The sequence below is a fragment of the Schistocerca piceifrons genome, chromosome 2 (genome assembly GCF_021461385.2).
Source record: "Schistocerca piceifrons isolate TAMUIC-IGC-003096 chromosome 2, iqSchPice1.1, whole genome shotgun sequence".
NCBI classification, from domain to species: domain Eukaryota; kingdom Metazoa; phylum Arthropoda; class Insecta; order Orthoptera; family Acrididae; genus Schistocerca; species Schistocerca piceifrons.
In genome coordinates, this window is record NC_060139.1 from 72,756,069 (window position 1) to 72,771,508 (window position 15,440).

General features: G+C 42.7%; 1 protein-coding gene across 1 annotated transcript in view; it reads left to right on the forward strand.

Moving 5' to 3' along the window:
• LOC124776199 (L-threonine 3-dehydrogenase, mitochondrial) overlaps positions 1-15,440 on the forward strand; it is a 264,550-nt gene that overhangs the window by 107,239 nt on the left and 141,871 nt on the right. The window lies entirely within an intron of this gene.

A 15,440-nucleotide genomic window follows, 5' to 3' on the forward strand; every position in this document is an offset into this window, starting at 1 on the left:
TACCGTTAGAGGCATGTACCATCATGATTTCCAAAAAAAAAACGTAAAATTGAAGTTATGATGCTAAAAGATGGAGATGATTGCACCAGTTAAATTTCCTTCGAAATCTTAATCGAGTATAAAGCGACAGCATGCAAGCATTTTTTGAAGGACATCATCTTTACGCCAGTAACTGTTATAAGTTTTTACTATACTATTGCAACTTCGGCCTTAGGCCATTATCAAGTGCTGATATTATGGCTTTAAGCCATGTCAACGCAATGTAAGCTGACACATTTGTATGTCGTTGTCACTACTGTTAAATACACTCATGACGTTGTCTGCTTAAAGCCTTAATATCAGCACCTGATAATGGCCTAAGGTCGAAATTGCAATAGTGTAATAAAAACTTATAACAGTCACTGGCGTAAAGATGATATCGTTCAAAAAATTTTTATGACTGTGAATCCCAGCCAGAACAAGCATGCAAGCATGTTTTTAGTATATCACAGTGTACTGACAACACCTTTACGACAGGTTCCTCTGCAACTATAACATACTTTGTACCGTATGTCATACAACTTTCGCACTGTAAGTAGTTTTAAAAAAAAAAATTAAGCTTTGCAAACATAGGATCAGAACCCAATTGCAATTGACTGAGTTGTTTAACAGATCTAAAGATGGGCGCCGTTTCCCGAAAGCGGTATCTATGTGTGTATGTTCTACATCTCCTCCTAAACCGCTAAATCGATTTCAACCCACCATTATCGGCAAGTCGCGACGAACATACTACAGCCTTGCAAAATATATTGCCCAGATACGTAGATGGAAAACAAATATCAACCGTGAAAGACAAATATTTAACGAAACTACTAGATTTCATGCCTGGAATGGGCAGATAGGTTTCTCTGAACCTCATGTCACAGGATGTGCTTAATGGAGATGATAACGAGGATAATGCAGCTGTTGAAATAGGTCATAATTGTGTGTGTGTGGTGCATTCAGTATCTGTTGTTTAAGTTATGATTCTAGTTTCACATTAATTACGTACTTTACAACTGTCAAAATGACACTATTGTCATTAGCACTATATAACAAAATTTTGCGAATTAACATTAACAATAACAATCCAAAATATTAATAAAAATTTCATAACATAAAGTGGGTCTTTATTGTTTGTAGGAAATATAGGATGTTGAATCTTGATTAAAAAACAAGTCAAACCTTTGAGACTGTTGGTTTACCTACAAATATGATTTTCAGAAACATATGTTGTTCTCTAAACTTTGTGTCTGTGCTTTATGCCCTTGTAGTCCTCAGTGTCTCAGCTAATTGCACACATCGACTGATTGGAATAACTTGATTTCAATGATTTAGCAGTATCTGCAATAGATCATCAAATATTTACCATCTAATTTATTTCATGTGATTTCTAGCTTGTTGCAGGTGTTTCGTTTTGTGGCCTGTGTGCCAATTTCGCTTCCTCGTTATTGAAATATTTTCTCCCTTGGCCTTACGTGACTAAGTGGAGCACTTTTCACACTTTCTTGTCCCAGAACAACTTGAGGTAGTTAGCAGAGACAAGGACCTGAACCTCGACACCAGTAGCTAGTGAGGCGAGACAGTAGACCACTCAAACAGCCTCCTGCCCATGATAACATGGGTTATACCAAAACTGGTGAAGCTGGAACGGAAATTTTGTCTCATGCAAGACGCTTTCATTTACGTTTCTTTTACCCAATAATGTTGCAGCACATGATACGTTGACTTCAGAGGGTTTCTGAGTTACTTTTGTCTGAAAAGTTTGGAGGTAGTTCGCGTAATTCAGCCTTAAAAGTACTTGGAATATCGCAATTAAGTTCTTTTTTGAATAAATAGCTGAAGTCAATGACATACGCAAGGAACCTAAACTATTGTCAATATTATGCGTTGGCTTCTACAGCAATTTGTTAAAATTGGGCCAATAAAAAAATTTTTTGAAATGGAGAAGAAAATATTTGACGTTACCTCACTTAACACGTCTTATTGCCTTGTACTGACATTGGCACGGGATATAAACTTCAACAACCTGCAATAACACCACTTTTTTCATTTTATTGTTGAGCTCAGATTTAAAATATGGCTTTCTACTAGACAGTTTATTTTAAGTTATTTTCGTACTATACCAGTAGTGTTAGGTGCTTTCTGTTCATACATGTAACAGTGGCATTTTAAAATATACAAAGTATTTAACCCTTCACACACCAAGCGGTGTCCTCCGGCGACTCCGGAGAGCGATGTTTGGTGGTAACGCTGCAACTGTAACAACCAATGTATTCTTTATTTTTATACGTATCTGCGTGTGTTTAAAATAGATATTACAAACAAATATTCTTTGCTGGACCCCAGTTCGTATACTACGTAACACATTTTGATGGATTCACTTTTTTTAATTTTCATAATGTGAAGGCCAAAATTTGAAAAATTGCCTGCGCGCAAATCTGAGATGATGGATGCTGGGTGAGTGTAATCTCAGTGACCTAGAATATGTCTGGAGAGAACCTGAGGAGGACTTTATTCCAGAACAAACTGCTTCAGTATCGGAAGATAACCTTGAAGTGAATTCAGAAGGAAGTGGCATTGCCAGGCGAAACTGATGGGGATTCCGACGGAGGGTATGTGTTTATTGAACAGTCATTTCAGTGTTCCCACGAGTCGCTGTCATCAACACAACACTGTCAATGAATCGTCCAGGCCAAATAATGCAAGTGATCTTGCACCCACTATGTCCGAAATTTTCAACATTTTCTTTGATAGCCAAATTGTAGATACTAAATGCATCTTGACGAATGCTAAAGCGTTACCTGTTGTTCAGCATTGCAGTGCAAATACTGCTCTGGACAGAATAAGAATTAGATCAGACCCAGATTGTGCCAAACTGAGAGTGTTTTTCGATATGCTACTTTTGGAGCACTTAACCGCAGAAAGGAATCAATTCCTGAAATGTGGGCAACAGACGAAACTATTCGACGTGTAGTCTTTACAGCAGTCCTGGCACGGGATCGATTTGCGCATATTTTTCAGTTTATCACATTGGACGATAAAGCAACACGCCAACAATTAAATAGATTTCATATGTTAAAGGTTAACTCACTGATCTAATTTCTTCAGAATGTGCAGGTATAAGTGAAGTGTATTGAATCAGGTACGGATGAAAGAAAAATAAATGAACAGTATCTTACATAAGGAGGAATTTCCATAATACTAGTTGGTCTAATTTTTCTTTTTGCTACTATGGAAGTCATGTAGCAGAGTATTGCAAAGACGAACGAGTTGTAGCATGGGGATAAAAAGAAACTGTGTTTTATACGGAACTGGAAGTTTCTAACGCCTCACAGTGTACAAATTTTTCTCGTTTTGACGGGGAATTTGGGCTTTATTACGAAATGCGTAATAACGTAAATAACTGCGCTCAAAACTAAAGTCGTCAAAACAAAATTTAGTTAAATTACTTCATGCCTTTTCGTACGTGCATGATTCATTGACTTACCTAATATCCAACGTCATAACAGGAATACAACTTGTACAAATCTACAGATTTTACGCTGTAACCGCTCACAATTTAAGACAATAACTTCATATAAAATATTTCAAAGTGTAAAATTTCGTTTCAAAGCTAAATTTCTTGACATTAATCTTTTTATATTTGAGCAGTTACAATATATACGAGGTACAACAATAAAGTAATGAGACTGATTTTATTTGCAAGATATGGCAACCCTACAGGCTTGCGTAGGCACAATATCTTTGACCTTGGTCTATAAGCTGCTTCTAGTCCACGCAGCATATCGTTGCAACTGTTCAGTCGTGAGTTGTGCTGTAATAAGTTAACACATGTTTGTGTCTCTCGTCACGGAAATGGAACCGTATAATATTGCGCAACGGTATGCCATTTCTTTTTGCGTTAAATTGGGTGAAAACGCGACGACAACTTATGGTAAGCTTCAGAAGGCTTTTGGAGAGGAGGTTATGTCAAGAGCTCATGTGTTTCGTTGGCATAAAATGTTTAGTGAAGGTAGAACGAATATTGAAGATGAAGACCGCAGTGGGCGACCATCAGCCTCACTGACAGATGTCAAATTGGGCAGGGTGCGTGAACTCGTACGATCTGAACGAAGATTATCCGTCAAAATGATTGCAGAAGAACTGAAAATCAATCGAGAAACGGTTCGTCTAATAATAACTGAAGATCTTGGTGTGAGAAAGATTTGTGCAAAAATTGTCCGCAAAAATCTCACACCACAACAGCGAGAATCATGGAAAAGTGTGACAGCCGATCTGTTAGAGCAAACAGAAATTAATCCAGAATTGTTGAGCCGTGTTATCACTGGTGTCAAAGTCAAAAGTAAAATGCATGCTTGTGTGCTTCTTTGATTCCAAGGGAATTGTTCATAAAGAGTGGGTGCGTCCTGGACAAACAGTTAACCAATATTACTACAAAGAAATTTTAGAAAGACTTCGTAAAAGAGTTCTTCGTGTCTGTGCCAACACTGCTGAAATTGGATTCTGCATCACGATAATGCGCCATCCCATACTGCTCTGTCAGTACAGAAATTTTTAACCTCAAAACAAATTTCAGTACTACCACAGCTAACTTATTCACCAGATATCGCTACGTGCGACTTTTTTCTATTTCCAAGAGTCAAAACGTCGGTCAAGGGACACCATTTTCAAACAACACAAGATGTCCAAAAAGCTGTGACAAGGGTCTTGGAGGATATTACAGAAGATGAGTTCCAGAAATGTTACCATCAATGGCAGAAGCGCTGGAAAAAGTGTGTGCAATCAGAAGGGGACTACTTTGAATGAGACAACACTAAACGTGACTAAAACGGTAAGCAACAATTTTTTCACATCAGTCTTATTACTTTATTGTCGCACCTCGTATATTACTTTTCATTCGCTAGGTAGGACGTCCCGTTCGAGTAATGATCCACTGTAGAGTGAGGGATTTTTCAATCAAACATCAAATGAGCTTGTGGTGCAGCTTTTTCTTTCCATTCCATCTATGAAGGAGATGTACGGTTGCGCTAGGGTGCGGCCCTTTTCAGCCAGTTGTAGTTAATGATGTTGTGGCATTATTTATTTTTGGGATTCTTATTTGCTTTGGACATAGTATCTGATGCTGGTGGATGGGAGGAAGATGTTCGTACAATTATTACTTAACCCCAGCATTCGCCGCACGGATAAGGAAAAATATCCCTGCAGAAAATCCTCAGTTGGGATTGCCTGTCTTATGTCAAAACATTTTGAGTCCTTAAAATTTTGTTATTGTGGGAGTCTACAGCCTCACAACAATTTATAAAATAAAACGTGGCTCGCAGTAGCCTGTAGCGCAGACGTTCTTTATTTAAATCGCACGATTAGCTTATTTCGACCATAAGTCATTTTCAAGTACATGTTTGATATTACATATTATATACTGCATTTATCAGATGCTTTTTACTTTCCAAGTATAACACCATACGTCACATGTTGATAACTGTACTCTTCAGTACTACAGCTCGATTGGTTGTCAACTAGTACAGTTACCAGTATGTGACGTGAGATTGTAACGTTTTTGATGTGCATTCATTCCTAATGTAATTATGGAATATGCCTCGGTATTGTACGTGTAAAGTAAAAAAATCTAATAAATGCAATATATGTAAGAAATGCACTCGAAGTATGAATTAAAAAACGCCTTCAGTAACAACTTTTCGTGTTTTATTCAGTACACGATGCATTTCGGACCCTGTGGATACATCTTCAGGTGTAATTCGTCTTAATACATGCTTTACTTTTTCTCTTGAATGAGATGAAATGCGTATTCCTGTCACGAAAAGGTCTGATGTTAGGTTACGAATTTCTTAAGCCAAACGCGGAAAATATGTTCGAAATAGTGGAAAAGATGAACAGTGTAAACTTACCAAATAATCCAAGAAAAGCGTTTTTAACGTTTTAGCAGCATGCTTCGTAGGCTACACAAGTCCATCAAGAGCGAACGGCCTGGGCTGCTCACGGAGGGAGTGGCTCTTGTTCTACGATAACGCGCCTCCAAACGTCTTCAAGGTCACAGGAAGCGCAAGGGCCAAGTTCAAGCTGAAGCAGCTTTTGCATCTACCCTGCAGCCTGGACATGTCCCCCTGCGCTTTTCATGTGTTTAGTCCGCGGAAAAAAATACATCTCAGACGGAAGCGCTTTAACTTGGACGATGAACTGAAGGACACCATTAAGGACTGGTTCCTGTTAGACCCACAGAAATTCTGGGAACAGGGAATCCTTTGGTTCATAAAACGGAGGGAACGCCGTGCTCGTGCCTTTGGTTATTAATTCTAAATAAAGGCTTCAATTACACCCGCAGTGTGGTTTCGTATCTTTTCTTTTAAACAGCCATAATATAATATTTAATATCAAACATGTGCCTGAAATGACTTATGGTCAAAATTAGCTAAATGTACGATTTAAATAAAGAATGTTTACGATACAGGCTATTGCAGCCCATGTTTTCTTTTATAAAATTTTGTGTCCTGTTGCTTTGGATAGTCTGACTGACATATCAATAATTCCTTTTGTCGTGAAGTCATATCTCTTCTATTCTAGCTAATACCTCTACGCCTCTATGCTAGAGTATCCCATAATTTGGTTCATGTAGCTGATCTATGTAGGCTATGATTTATTTATTTATTTATTGTTTACGAGTGACTCGTAGAGTATATCTGATGTGGCTTCAAGAATGACGTGTGGGCATATGTCGATGTTGTGGTCTTCAGTGTGAAGACTGGTTTGATTCAGCTCTCCATGTTACTCTATCGTGTGCAAACCTCTTCATCTCAGAGTAACCGACATCCTTTTGACTTCCTTACTGTATTCCTCTCTTGGTCTTCCTCGCAGCTTTTACCCCCACACATCTCACCAGTACTAAGTTCATGCTGAAGGAGAGAGTTCTTGGATCCGCAATATTTTAACCTGCTAATCTCAAAAGTAGCTCATTGCTCCTTGAATCTATCTTGTATTTTCTTTGTATAGAGATCAGGCAGGAGAGATGTAATGAAGCAGCAGAAAAGTCATATGCTAGGTCTCCAGCTATCTATTCTCTCTACTTGTCTAATTTTGTATGTTGTATTGTCCCCCAATTTGTCTAGCTGAATTCTAACGTATTTTAACACGTTTCTGGGTTGATTTCCTGTCTACAGAGACGGATATTTAATTAGTACACTATCTGTGCTTACAGATTAATAATTTGTTAATATCAGAACATTTAATTAGTACATTTTCTGTGCTTACAGATTAATAATTTGTTCATATCAGAACAATCTTAATTAGCTTTTTGTGGGATTAGGTCTTGCCCTCCACTTGCTTAGCAAAGATTGATTCATCGCATTGTAACGGTCACCTGTCGGATCAGGAGGGTAGTGGTCGTCGAGGTTGGACAAGTGAGGCAGTAACATTACAGTGTGTCGGAGGCCGAGATTTTATCAAAGTGTTTTCTGCAATGAATACTGTCTGCCCCAGTGCTCAGGAAAAGGCCGGGCCGCTCACCCTGTCGTCGGCGAGAAATGCTGGACACAACACCCAAACAGGTTAGTAGTGTGCGGCAGGTCAGCTACCCTGCGTGGGGGCGGCAGCGGCAACCTGTGTGGCGGCCCGGTGAACTCGATTGCCTCACTCAGCGCACTCGAAGAGGGGAGCGCGCTTAGACGTGTACCAACGGCATCTTCCGGATGGCGATGGCGTTCGTCGTGAACGCGACAGTCCAGGGCTCCCTCAACACACAGCCAGCATCGGAGACGGCACTCAGGAGTCAACCCAGCAAGTAAAAAATGGCAGCTTGTAATCAGTCGGCTAAGTCCTTCACCAACGGAAGGCTCCATAGGTCTGCATCTTTTGTCAGTCACGGTTGCGACCTATAAGAAGCGACGGCGTGGAGTGGCCAAGTCCACCCACAGACGGCATGCTTCAGTCTCACAAAGTGAAGCGCCAAAGGAGCTGGTATAGGCATGCGCATTCAAATACAGATATATGTAAACAGGCGGAATACAGCGCTGCGGTCGGCAACGTCTATATAAGAGAACAAGTGTCTGGTGCAGTTGTTAGATCGGTTACTGCTGCTACAATTGCAGGTTATCCAGATTTAAGTGAGTTTGAACATGGTGTTATAGTCGGCGCACGAGCGGTGGGACACAGCATCTCCGACGTAGCGATGAAGTGGGGATTTACCCGTACGACCTTTCAAGAGTGTACCGTGAATATCAGGATTCCGGTAAAACATCAAATCTCGTAAGTCGCTGCGGCCGGAAAAAGATCCTGCAAGAACGGAAGCAACAACGACTGAAGAGAATCGTTCAACGTGACAAAAGTGCAATCCTTCTGCAAATCGCTGAAAATTCAATGCTGGGCCATCAACAACTGTCAGCTTGCCAGCCATTCAACCCAAACATCATCGATATGGGTTTTCGGAGCCGAAGGCCCACTTTTGTACCCTTGGTGACTGCACGACACAGCTTTACGCCTCGCCTGGACCCGTCAACACTGACAATGAACTGTTGGTGACTGGAAACATGTTGCCTGGTCGGACGAGTCGCGTTTCAAATTGTATCGAGCGGATGGACTTGTACGAGTGTGGAGACAATCTCATGAATCTATGGGGTTGTTCAATCTGGTGGAGGCTCTGTAATTGTGTGGGGCGCGTGCCGTTGGAGTGATATGGGACCCCTGATACGTCTAGATACGACAGTGACGTGACACGTACGTAAGAACGCTGTCTGATCACCTGCTTCCATTCATGTCCATTGTGCATTCCGACGGAGTTGAGAAATTCCAGCAGGACTATGCGACATTCCACACGTCCACAATTGCTACAGAGTGGCTCCAGGACACTCTTCTAAGTTTAAACACTTTCGCTGGCCACCAAACTCCCCAGACCTGAACATTATTGAGCATATCTTGGATGCCTTGCAACGTGCTGTTCAGAAGAGATCTCCACCCCCTTGTACTCTTACGGAATTTTGGACAGCCCTGCAGAATTCGTTGCGTCACTTCCTTAGAGCACTGCTTCAGACATCAGTCGAGTCCATGCCACGTCGTGTTGCGGCAATTCCGCGTGCTCGCGGGGGCCCTACACGATATTAGGCAGGTGAACCAATTTCTTTGGCTCTTCAGTGTAACTGAAGTCATCAGATCAGCGGCAGGCAGCACATCATGGTACGCCAGCAGCGAAACCGTAACTGTCATTCTGTCGGGGCCAGTGACGCAAACGGAATAAATAGACACACTGAGGATGAGCTGTCCTAAGCACAAGTACACAAATATCACGTCAGTTAGCATTTTAGGTGGCTACTTGCTCTTGTTTAAACAGACGTGTCAGCGATACTGTCCACACCGCGGTGTCTCAAACACGGACGGTTTTTCCTCCGTCTGCATTTCTCATTCGTAGTAGCAAGCTTTGGAGCGGCGAAGCTCGTAAGCTGCACGTTATTACTCCGTACTGCAGAGTTTTCAGAACGACGTTCTGGTTCCCGTCATTGTGCTCCGTTTGCGCTTCTTGTTGTAGTTCTGCTCGCTGTGTAGCAATGAGGGTTGGGCGTCGCCCTGCTTTTGCAGTGCTGACATTCTTCGTATGCTCTATTGTACGGTCGTGACATAAGGTCTGAGTTGAACTTGGTTCTTTTGCCATCAGTGACGAATAATAGCTTCGCAAATTTATTAGTGCACCCGAAAACAGGGTTGCTATGCGACAGCATGTTGGAGTGTGACACCAGTTTGCATATCATTAGCGGTTTAGGAATGTCGGCTCTATAGATTCTGTACGGTAGTGGACACGTGACTGCTCTTTGTGGTGTCCTTGCCATACGCGTAAAGCATGTCGATAGCTGATCACTGGCTTAGCCTTGCACTTTCCTCCGCCTGTGAGGTTCGAAATTAATTGCACGACTTCGCAAGGTAATCTGAAATGTACGTTTTGAAGAGCAACGCACACCCATTCGAACGCGGATTCGATATCCAAGAAGAGCGCTGTTATTGTGTCTGCCATGTTGCATGCTCTGTCGCTTTACTGGTTATCTTAGAACTGGCTGGGCTGTGCTGTGGTTGTCCCTGAAACCGGTTTGTTCTAGTGTAATTATATTATTCATTTCCGCGTATTTTAATAGTCTGTGGGTTATGATTGTTTCGAAAGTTTGGCTATTAACAGACATTAAGTTGCGGGCTGCCCCGTAACTAAGTTAGGTATTATTATTTAACAATATTCAGTTTTCAATCACATTTTTTGGTTTTGCAGTTATTGTCCAACGCATTTCGAAGCTGCAACCCCATTTCCAAGGACTGTATGCACATAACTGGCGCTACGTCCTCCTCAGTTTTTCACCTAACCGTAACAGATTTAACGAGATACAGTATACCTCAGGCGTGATTAATGAGAGTACGCTAGAGAAATGAGAGAAAACATGTCACCTGCATTTGACCGCACAGCAGTGGTCTCCCACATTGGCGAAAAACTTTCACATTGTGCTTACATTCTGAAACTATTTAACATGTTTATGACAGTACTACATGTCTCAAAGGATGCATATTTAACATACGTTATAGTGATGTGATGAAACATTAACTTCAGTATTATTTTATTTACATCACTGACGAAAAAAAGTAAGAAATTAAAGAAATAACGAGAGTAATAATAGCCATTTTAGTTTTATATGCTTACATATTCAAAACGAAATTTGACATGCTTATTTACGTACAGAATAGCGTAATATTCAAATGGTTCAAATGGCTCTGAGCACTATGGGACTTAACATCTGAGGTCATCAGTCCCCTAGAACTTAGAACTACTTAAACCTAACTAACCTAAGGACATCACACACATCCATGCCCGAGGCAGGATTCGAACCTGCGACGGTAGCATCTACATCTACATCTGCATTTACATGATTACTCTGCAATTCACATTTAAGGCTTGGCAGAGGGTTCATCGAACCACAATCATACTATCTCTCTACCATTCCACTCCCGAACAGCGCGCGGGAAAAACGAACACCTAAACCTTTCCGTTCGAGCTCTGATTTCTCTTATTTTATGTTGATGATCATTCCTACCTACGTAGGTTGGGCACAACAAAATATTTTCGCATTCGGAAGAGAAAGTTGGTGTCTGAAATTTCGTAAATAGATCTGGTCGCGATGAAAAACGTCTTCGCTTTAATGACTTCCATCCCAACTCGCGTATCATATCTGCCACACTCTCTCCCCTATTACGTGATAATAGAAAACGAGCTGCCCTTTCTTGCACCCTTTCGATGTCCTCCGTCAATCCCACCTCGTAAGGATCCCACACCGCGCAGCAATGTTCTAACAGAGGACGAACGAGTGTAGTGTAAGCTGTCTCTTTAGTGGACTTGTTCTGCCAATGAAACGCAACCTTTGGCTCGCCTTCCCCACAGTATTATCTATGTGGTCTTTCTAACTGAAGTTGTTCGTAATTTTAACACCCAGGTACTTAGTTGAATTGACAGCCTTGTGAATTGTACTATTTATCGAGTAATCGAATTCCAACGGATTTCTTTTGGAACTCATGTGGATCACCTCATACTTTTCGTTATTTAGCGTCAACTGCCACCTGCCACACCATACAGTAATCTTTTCTAAATCGCTTTGCAACTGATACTGGTCTTTGGATGACCTTACTAGACGGTAAATTACAGCATCATCTGCGAACAACCTAAGAGAACGGCTCAGATTGTCACCCAGGTCATTTATATAGATCAGGAACAGCAGAGGTCCAGGACGCTTCCCTGGGGAACACCTGATATCACTTGTTTTACTCGATGATTTGCCGTCTATTGCTACAAACTGCGACCTTCCTGACAGGAAATCACGAATCCAGTCGCACAACTGAGACGATACCCCATAGGCCCGCAGCTTGATTAGAAGTCGCTTGTGAGGAACGGTGTCAAAAGCCTTCCGGAAATCCAGAAACACGGAATCAACTTGAGATCCCCTGTCGATAGCGGTCATTACTTCGTGCGAATAAAGAGTCAGCTGCGTTGCACAAGAACGATGTTTTCTGAAACCATGCTGATTACGCATCAATAGATCGTTCCCTTCGAAGTGATTCATAATGTTGAATACAGTATATGCTCCAAAACCCTACTGCAAACCGACGTCAATGATATAGGTCTGTAGTTCGATGGATTACTCCTACTAACCTTCTTAAACACTGGTGCGATCTGCGCAATTTTCCAATCTGCAGGTACAGATCTATCGGTGAGCGAGCGGTTGTATATGATTGCTAAGTAGGGAGCTGTTGTATCAGCGTAATCTGAAAGGAACCTAATCGGTATACAATCTGGACCTGAAGACTTGCCCGTATCAAGCGATTTGAGTTGCTTCGCAACCCCTAAGGTATCTACTTCTAAGAAACTCATGTTAGCAGCTGTTCGTGTTTCAAATTCTGGAATATTCCATTCGTCTTCCCTGGTGAAGGAATTTCGGAAAACTGCGTTCAATAACTCCGCTTTAGCGGCACAGTCGTTGGTAACAGTACTGCGCAGCGAAGGTATTGACTGCGTCTTGCCGCTTGTGTACTTTACATACAGTCGCACGGTTCTAGACCGAAGCGCCTAGAACCGCTCGAAAACACCGGCCGGCAGCGCAATACTCATTGGAGTTTACTGTTTCTTTTGATAAGTATTAAGTTATGCTTCTTGAGACTGTAACTTGTTTCATCAACATCTTTGTCCTCCTGATCTTTGATATGCATTTAGTCCCTTCTTCTTTTACTTGTACTGACAGACCATCCACCGGTCTAGGGAGTTGCTCTTTATTACATCACTGTTTCATCCATACATCGAGTCAGATGGGACGGTGGGGGGGGGAGGGGGGGAGGGGGGGAGGGCGGGGAGAGGAGGGGAGGATGCCTCGCACTGTAGATAAGCCCAGACGGGTCCCTACATGCTCCCTGCGGTACAGAACCCTCAGGAAGCGTAGTACAGCAATGAAGGAAGCACGTAACAAAACCCTCATTCGACCGATGCTTGATTATTGTTCGTCAGTGTGCGAGCCTTACCAGATAAGACTGATAGATGAAATACAGAACATCCAAAGAAAGCTAGGTTCGCTTAGTAAACGCAAAAGCGTAATGAAGATCAAGTCCAATCCTTTTATTTGTCTGAAGACAATATTTCTGTTGCATGAGACATCGTCACTCGTTTACTCTGGTAGACGTTGCAAGAGAGGCACTGTGCACGGCGGCGTAGTTTACTGTTAAAACTGCGAGAGCGAACATTCGTAGACCAGTCACCCAATACATTGTTTCATGCTATACATATTTCGCTATTAGACGATGACGATAGGATCGGAGAGACTCGATTTTTCTCGAAGGCTTAACAACAATTGTGCCTCCCGATCACTATTCGCGACAGGAACAGGAAAAGGCGGGGGAGGGGGAGGGGGTGACTAGTAAACCATGTACCCTATGCCACACACGAAAGGTGGTTTGTGCAGTATAGGTATAGATATAGATACAGAAACCGACCCAACCCAACATCCACTTTACGTCCTACGCAACTACTTTAACTCCAGGCTTCGTTATTGCCCCGAACGCCTCGATCCTACCATAACTACATATCACAGTAATGCGACCAGGTGACCTTCACTACTAGCCGGTGACATTACGCCTCCTAAGGTTTGTTTTGTGAACTAAGGAGAGATGATCTGGGTAGCTTGGTTCCTTAGCCTGTACACAACCAACCAACGAGACCTGAGTACTGCTCGAGTGTTTGGGATCCCCACCAGATCGGATTAAAGGATGACACTGAAGCAATTCAGAAGCATGCTGCTAGATTTGTTAGCGGGAGATTCGATCAACACCTGGGTGTTACGCAGATACCTCGTAAACACAGATGCGAATCCCTGGAGAGAAGACGACGTTCTTTTCGCGAAACGCTATTGAGGAAATTTAGAGAACAGGCATGTGCAGCTGACTGCAGAACGATTCTACCGCCACCGACAAACATTCCGCGTAAGTACCGCGAAGACAAGATAAGAGAAATTAGGACTTGTACGGAGGCATATAAACCGTCGTTTTTTCCCTCGCTGCAATGGAAACACACCACGGGTTCCGGTAAGGCCATGATGACTTTTTTCTCTAACTGCAAGGGCACGCTGCTCTTGCTACTCGAGCGTGGAACCATAATCAGCAACCACGCGGCTGCTATGGTCGCAAGTTCGAATCCTGCCTCGGGCATGGATGTATGTGATGTCCTTAAATTAGTTAGGTTTACGTAGTTCTAAGTCTAGGGGACTGATGACCTCAGATGTTAAGTTCCATAATGCTTAGAGCCATTTGAACCATAATCAGCGCGCAGCGCTATGAAGACACTGCGGAAACTGCGACGCACCATAAAGTCAAAACGCCCAGGAATGCTGTCGGACGGAATCTTCCTACTGCACGATAATGTCCGCCCACAAACTGCTAATCGGGCGAAAGCTAAGTTTCAGCGATTTGGTTGGGAAACAATGCAACGTCATCTGTACAGTCCGGATCTTTCACTGTGTGGTTTTCACATATTTCGCGACATGAAAGAAGCCATGCGCGGACGCCGGTTTCAGTCAGACCAGGAAGTGCAGCAGTGGGTGCCGTTTTGGATCCGTCAGGGACCGACCGCGTTCTACGAAACAGGATTTGATCGACTCGTCTCCCAGTGGGGTAAATGTTGTAATGTGTGTAATGATCACTTTTGAAAGGAACCATTCCACGGTCACATTGTGGCAGGTGCTCGGTTTTGACTTGACTGCCCGTTATACGAGCTAGCCTCTACCGTATACCATACTGCCGTTTGCGACGTATGTAGGCATACCTAGATGTACACTACTGGCCATTAAAATTGCTACACCACGAAGATGACGTGCTACAGAAGCGAAATTTAACCGACAGGAAGAAGATGCTGTGATATGCAAATGACAAGCTTTACAGAGCATTCACACAAGGTTGGCGCCGGTGGCGACACCTACAACGTGCTGACATGAGGAAAGTTTCCAACCGATTTCTCATACACAAACGGCAGTTGACCGGCGTTGCCTGGTGAAACGTTGTTGTGATGCCTCGTGTAAGGAGGAGAAATGCATACCATCACGTTTCCGACTTCGATAAAGGTCCGATTGTAGCCTATCGCGATTGTGGTTTATCGTATCGCACATTGCTGCTCGCGTTGGTCGAGATCCAATGACTCTTAGCACAATATGGAGTCGGTGGGTTCAGGAGGGTAATACGGAACGGCGTGCTGGATCCCAATGGCCTCGTATCACTAGAAGTCGAGATGACAGGCATCTTATCCGCATGGCTGGAACGGATCGTGCAGCCACGTCTCGATCCCTGAGTCAACACATGGGGACGTTTGCAAGACAACAACCATCTGCACGAACACTTCGACGATGTTTGCAAGCAGC